This window comes from Hyla sarda, chromosome 8 (assembly GCF_029499605.1).
Source record: "Hyla sarda isolate aHylSar1 chromosome 8, aHylSar1.hap1, whole genome shotgun sequence".
NCBI lineage: Eukaryota > Metazoa > Chordata > Amphibia > Anura > Hylidae > Hyla > Hyla sarda.
Window position 1 is genome coordinate 163,186,013 of NC_079196.1, and position 7,279 is coordinate 163,193,291.

Below are 7,279 nucleotides of genomic sequence, written 5' to 3' on the forward strand. Positions count from 1 at the left end.
GCTCGTTCTTCCTTTTTTTTAAATATATGTATATTTGATAGGCCCATGTGGATCGCCCTATACATTAATATGAGCTCAAAATTACTGTTCACAATATATGGAAGTAAAATGCGCTTGTGTAATACCGCCATAGTAAATGTCTTAATACTATAGCCCTTTCTCATGATGGAATATGTGCCCGGAGGAAAAATTCCGGCCCGACATTCGTTCGAGGCAGGCGCCATCAGAACTAGCCTGTTTCTTCCGTCACAAAAAACTTTTGTTATTCATAACGGGTGATAACAGATATTCAAAAAATCCCATAGACATAAATGGGATTTTGTAACTGCCGTTTAATGGCCGCTTTTAAGGGTTTTCTAACTGAAGTTTATAGCAGATCTTTTAACGGAGCAAAAGTAGAGTGTGCAAGCAGCCTAAGACCGCTGGTTTCCATAGACGGCAATGCATATCTGAGCGGATTCCGGAATTAGAGTTTTCGTGGCAGATGTTTCTGTTGCGCAAATTCTGCTATGTGCACGGTGCAGCAGAATCCTGTTGAAAACAATGGAAGGCTGTTGCAACAGAATTTGCGAGAAGAATTTCCACTGGATTCCTCAGGAAAATTTCACCACGTGAATGGGCCCTAAGGTGATCAGCAAATGGCATCACTAAAATAACTAAATCAACTTATTAGTAAAATAAATAAAATGGTGGCATTTATTGTTTATAATAAAAAATGACAATAAAATTTACATGTAATAAAAGTTACTTGTATATAGCATTAATTGGTATCTAAAAACTACAATTTTATTCACAACAACAATGCCTTATAGAATTGCATTGAATTTAAAATATGCAATAAAATATCACTAGGATATGCTTTAACATGATGACTGCTGGTGCCTGGTCTCTGTGACATCTGCTGATCCAAATAAAGGGGCAGAATAGAATGATACTGTGCTGTAGCTCTCTCACAGCAGGTGGCTTGGAGTGCGAATATGGAGGGAAAACCCTGATGGAACTGCAGTAAATAAAGGGGTATTCCAGCCATTAATATATATTTCCTGTTGGCAGGGTTGGGGATAAGTGTATGCCAAGGGTCTGAGCTTACTGCTGTGATCTGGAGAACAGGGTTCCAAGTCTCTATTGGTTTAATGGATTGATGCGTGTATGTACCATCATTCCCTTCATTGTCTATGGTAGCTGCCAAAGATAGCCAAGTGCAGCGCTTGGCTATCTCTGGCAGCTCCCATTGACAATAAATGGAGCAGTGGTACATTCACGCAACCACTGCTCTGATCTGTGGGGAGACTTGGAACCCTGTTACCGAGATCACAGTGGTCCCATTAGTCAGTGTTACGCCTAGCGCTCCGGGTCCCCGCTCCTCCCCGGAGCGCTCACGGCGTCTCTCTCCCCGCAGCGCCCCGGTCAGTCCCGCTGACCGGGAGCGCTGCACTGTCATGGCCGTCGGGGATGCGATTCGCACAGCGGGACGCGCCCGCTCGCGAATCGCATCCCAGGTCACTTACCCGTCCCGGTCCCCTGCTGTCATGTGCTGGCGCGTGCGGCTCCGCTCTCTAGGGCGCGCGCGCGCCAGCTCTCTGCGACTTAAAGGGCCAGCGCACCAATGATTGGTGCCTGGCCCAATTAGCTTAATTGGCTCCCATCTGCTCCCTGGCTATATCTGATCTCCTCCCATGCACTCCCTTGCCGGATCTTGTTGCCTTGTGCCAGTGAAAGCGTTTAGTGTGTCCAAAGCCTGTGTACCTGAACTTCTGCTACCCATCCTGACTACGAACCTTGCTGCCTGCCCCCGACCTTCTGCTACGTCTGACCTTGCCTCTGCCTAGTCCTTCTGTCCCACGCCTTCTCAGCAGTCAGCGAGGTAGAGCCGTTGCTAGTGGATACGACCTGGTTGCTACTGCCGCAGCAAGACCATCCCGCTTTGCGGCGGGCTCTGGTGAAAACCAGTAGCCTCTTAGAACCGGTCCACTAGCACGGTCCACGCCAATCCCTCGCTGACACAGAGGATCCACTACCTGGAAGCCGAATCGTGACAGTAGATCCGGCCATGGATCCCGCTGAGGTGCCGCTGCCAAGTCTCGCTGATCTTCCCACGGTGGTCGCTCAGCAATCGCAGCAGATTGCTCAACAAGGACAGCAGCTGTCGCAGTTGACCGCCATGTTACAGCAACTTCTGCCTCTGCTACAGCAGCAACCATCTCCTCCGCCAGCTCCTGCACCTCCTCCGCAGCGAGTGGCCGCTCCTAACCTACGCTTGTCCCTGCCGGACAAATTTGATGGGGACTCTAAACTCTGCCGTGGATTTTTGTCTCAGTGTTCCCTGCATATGGAGATGTTGTCGGACTTGTTTCCTACAGAACGGTCTAAGGTGGCGTTCGTAGTAAGCCTTCTTTCAGGAAAGGCCTTGTCTTGGGCCACACCGCTCTGGGACCGCAATGATCCTGCCACAGCCACAGTCCAGTCCTTCTTCGCTGAAGTCCGAAGTGTCTTTGAGGAACCTGCCCGAGCCTCTTCTGCTGAGACTGCCTTGCTGAACCTGGTCCAGGGTAATTCTTCCGTTGGCGAGTACGCCATACAATTCCGTACTCTTGCCTCCGAGTTATCATGGAATAACGAGGCTCTCTGCGCGACCTTTAAAAAAGGCCTATCCAGTCGCATCAAGGATGTGCTGGCCGCACGAGAGATTCCTGCCAATCTGCAAGAACTCATCCATCTAGCTACCCGCATTGACATGCGTTTTTCTGAGCGACACCAAGAGCTCCGCCAGGAAAAAGACTTAGATCTCTGGGCACCTCTCCCACAGCATCCTTTGCAGTCTATGCCTGGGCCTCCCGCCGAGGAGGCCATGCAAGTGGATCGGTCTCGCCTGACCCAGGAAGAGAGGAATCGCCGTAGAGAAGAAAATCTCTGTCTGTACTGTGCCAGTACCGAGCATTTCTTGGTGGATTGCCCTATCCGTCCTCCACGCCTGGGAAACGCACGCACGCACCCAGCTCACGTGGGTGTGGCATCTCTTGGTTCTAAGTCTTCTTCTCCACGTCTCACGGTGCCCGTGCGGATTTCTCCTACAGCCAACTCCTCCCTCTCAGCCGTGGCCTGCTTGGACTCTGATGCCTCCGGGAATTTTATTTTGGAGTCCTTTGTTAATAAATTCAGCATCCCGGTGACCCGTCTCGTCAAACCGCTCTACATTTCCGCGGTCAACGGAGCCAGATTGGACTGCACCGTGCGTTACCGCACAGAACCCCTCCTGATGTCTATCGGACCCCACCACGAAAGGATTGAGTTCTTCATTCTCCCCAACTGTACCTCTGAGGTCCTCCTCGGTCTGCCATGGCTCCGGCTTCATTCCCCCACCCTTGATTGGACCACCGGGGAGATAAAGAACTGGGACTCTGCCTGCCATAGGAAGTGCCTCTCCCCCCCTCCCAGTCCCGTCAGGCAAACCTCTGTGCCTCCTCATGGCCCCCGTCCTGGTGTCACACTGCCCCGTGCCAGGCTTCGCCCTCTGCCCTCCCTCCCCATTCCCACTCCTGCTGTACTGCCTGCCGTTGAGGAAACCCTCCATTCTTTCCCGGTGTCCTCATCCCAGGGGAGGCAGTTACCGGTCAAAGAAAAGGGGAGACCTAAGGGGGGGGGGTACTGTTACGCCTAGCGCTCCGGGTCCCCGCTCCTCCCCGGAGCGCTCACGGCGTCTCTCTCCCCGCAGCGCCCCGGTCAGTCCCGCTGACCGGGAGCGCTGCACTGTCATGGCCGTCGGGGATGCGATTCGCAGAGCGGGACGCGCCCGCTCGCGAATCGCATCCCAGGTCACTTACCCGTCCCGGTCCCCTGCTGTCATGTGCTGGCGCGCGCGGCTCCGCTCTCTAGGGCGCGCGCGTGCCAGCTCTCTGCGACTTAAAGGGCCAGCGCACCAATGATTGGTGCCTGGCCCAATTAGCTTAATTGGCTCCCATCTGCTCCCTGGCTATATCTGATCTCCTCCCATGCACTCCCTTGCCGGATCTTGTTGCCTTGTGCCAGTGAAAGCGTTTAGTGTGTCCAAAGCCTGTGTACCTGAACTTCTGCTACCCATCCTGACTACGAACCTTGCCGCCTGCCCCCGACCTTCTGCTACGTCTGACCTTGCCTCTGCCTAGTCCTTCTGTCCCACGCCTTCTCAGCAGTCAGCGAGGTAGAGCCGTTGCTAGTGGATACGACCTGGTTGCTACTGCCGCAGCAAGACCATCCCGCTTTGCGGCGGGCTCTGGTGAAAACCAGTAGCCTCTTAGAACCGGTCCACTAGCACGGTCCACGCCAATCCCTCGCTGACACAGAGGATCCACTACCTGGAAGCCGAATCGTGACAGTCAGCCTCCCCGCAATCATACACTTATCCCCTATCCTGTGGCCAGATCACTTTTTTAGACCAAACGTAATTCTCTTCACCTAAATCTATCATCGCAATACTCAACAAAGCAAATATATTTGCTTAAATATATATAAAATTATATTATTATATAATTATTATTTGTTCTTTATATGATTTTTTTAAACTTTTCTAGAGATAAGAGCAACTCTCCATGCAAATCTGATGTGTTATGCGTAGTGCAGGGGCTGGTTCATTTCCTTCATTATGCTCCTCCAAAAATTCTTACTCAAAATGACTTCTAATGAATACTCATGAGCAATTCCGTCCTATCTAGCCCCCCTATAATACATCACTAAGCAGCTTCCTCTGCATGCTGACAACAGCTTGTCATGTGATTTGGCTCTGCTAAGCTATAGTGAAGGTGACTGGTCAAAACTCTCTCTGAACAAACTCCACACCACAGACTTATGCAGATAAACATCTTAGACTCAAATATATATGAGCCTGCACGCTATCTTCCCAATCATGAATTTAAATGTTTTATCCCACAGGATCAGAAAAACATGAGAGCCCTTTAGTTCAATGGGGAAGGAAGGGGGTAATATTAGCACCATAATAATACCAGTATACAAGGAGGAATATTATCACTATATATATTACCATCATACAGTTACTGACCAAATCCTGTATACTGAGACCAATATTCCCAGTATACAAGGAGGAAATATTCCCCCCATACAGTGACCATATAGTGATATAAATCAATTCTACACAGGCTCTGCTGACCATATAAGGGATTACATACAGTTACATCAGGTGACATCTTCCCTGATCGGAATTGTTCACTTTCCTTTTTTTTCTCCTTCCGGCCCAGACCGTCATGACGACTTTTTCCTTTCACTCGCCTCCACAGAACCTGCAAGACAAACATTTTAGGCTCCACACTTTTCCTGCACCTATAACACTCCATACAGTAATAATAGAGTGGCTAGATGAGTGGGTTGGGGAAGAGTAGGTAGGTCTGTCCCCCACCGATTAGGTAGTTAGGTCGCTCCAGAAAGTAGACAGGTCCCTTCACATAGTTTCCCTCATTACACAGGTGCCCAGAGTAGGGAGGTACCACCTGTAGGTAGGTCCCTGTGTAGATAGCTGCCCCTTGTAGATAGTTACTCCCTGTATGCAGTAGCCGCCCCCTATAAGTAGGGGTTACTCCCTGTAGGTAGGTACCCCTGTATATAGTTGCTGCCCCCCATATACAGTAGTAGCCGCCCCCCCCCCTTAGGTAATAGCAGCAGCAGACCCCCTTTAGGTAGGTGTTAGCAGCAGCTCCCTTTAGGTAATAGTAGTGGTGGCCCCTTTTAGGTAGCAATAGCCAGCAGCCCCCTTAGGTAGAAATCAGTAGCCCCCCTTAGGTAGTTATCAGTAGCCCCCTTAGGTAGTTATCAGTAGTGCCCTTAGGTAAAAATCAGTAGTGCCCTTAGGTAAAAATCAGTAGTCCCCTTAGGTAGAAATCAGTAGCCCCTTAGGTAGGAATCAGTAGCCCCCTTAGGTAGGAATATGTAGCCCCCTTAGGTAGGAATAAGTAGCCCCCTTACGTAGAAATCATTAGCCCCCTTAGGTAGGAATATGTAGCCCCCTTAGGTAGGAATAAGTAGCCCCCTTAGGTAGAAATCATTATCCCCCTTAGGTAGGAATATGTGGCCTCCTTAGGTAGAAATGTGTAGCCCCCTTAGGTAGGAATATTTAGCCCCCTTAGGTAGAAAAAAAGTAGCCCCCTTAGGTAGGAATAAGTAGCCCCCTTAGGTAGGAATATGTAGCCCCCTTAGGTAGGAATACGTAGCCCCCTTAGGTAACAATAGAAAGAAATCCATGGCCTCTTCTGTCTTCTTCTCCAGTCTGTGCTCCGGCGCATGATGATGACGTCATTCATGTGCCGGAGCGCAGAAGATGGAAGTCTCTTGTCGGCGCCTGCATAATGTGGGCGGGCCACGAGAGTAATTGACAGGGCGAGGAGCCAATGGCTCTTCACTCAGTCAATCAGCCGAGCCAGAGCATTGCATTGAACTATAGGTGCGTCTGTAAGACGCGCTTATACTTTAATGCGTCCTGGACCGGCCATGGAAGCAGGAGACCGCTATGTAGACAGCGGTCCCGTGCATCTGTGCTGCGGCAGCTGCAGTGTGGTGCAACGGGGGCCCAGGCCTCCCCGGGAGCTCGGGCGCCTCACTAGAGTACTGGCTGTACCCCACTGATGGCGGCCCTGTATGTGAACTATGACTGAACCGTACCAGGGAGCGGAGTCTAAGGTGCCGCTGGTTTTCACCAGAGCCCGCCTCAAATCGGGTTGGACTTGCAGCGGCAGGCGGCACCCAGGTCGCTACCTCTGGCATGATCCGTCCACACAGGTTGCCTAGATGTAACTTGGCACAGATGATATATCGTAGTCAGGACGGAGCAGAGGTCAGAAGAAAGGCAGCAAAGAAGCATAGTCGGGTCACAGGCACAAGGTCAGGATGCAGGTGGCAAAGGAGCAAGGTAAGGTCACAGGCTGGAGGTCAGGAACACTAATATTGCCCTTAGCAACGTCGGGGACACGCGGCTCATCCTGCACCAAAGTCAGAGGAGAGGGAGTGCTCATGGCCAGAATGAATGGCCGGAGGGCTGCTCATAACTTTACAACAACATCGGAGGATCGAGAAAGAGCAACGGCTCCAATATTTTTCTCAGCAGGATGAAAATGAATGATGAAGTTGAATCGAGAGAAAAAGAGCGACCTTCTTGCTTGACAGGGATTCAGGCATTGTGCAGATTGTAGATATAAAAGATTTTTATGATCTGTAAAAATGCTGACAGGATGTGTAGAGCCCTCTAAAAGATGGCATCACTCTTCTAAGGAAAGTTTAATGGCGAAGAGCTTCCGATCAC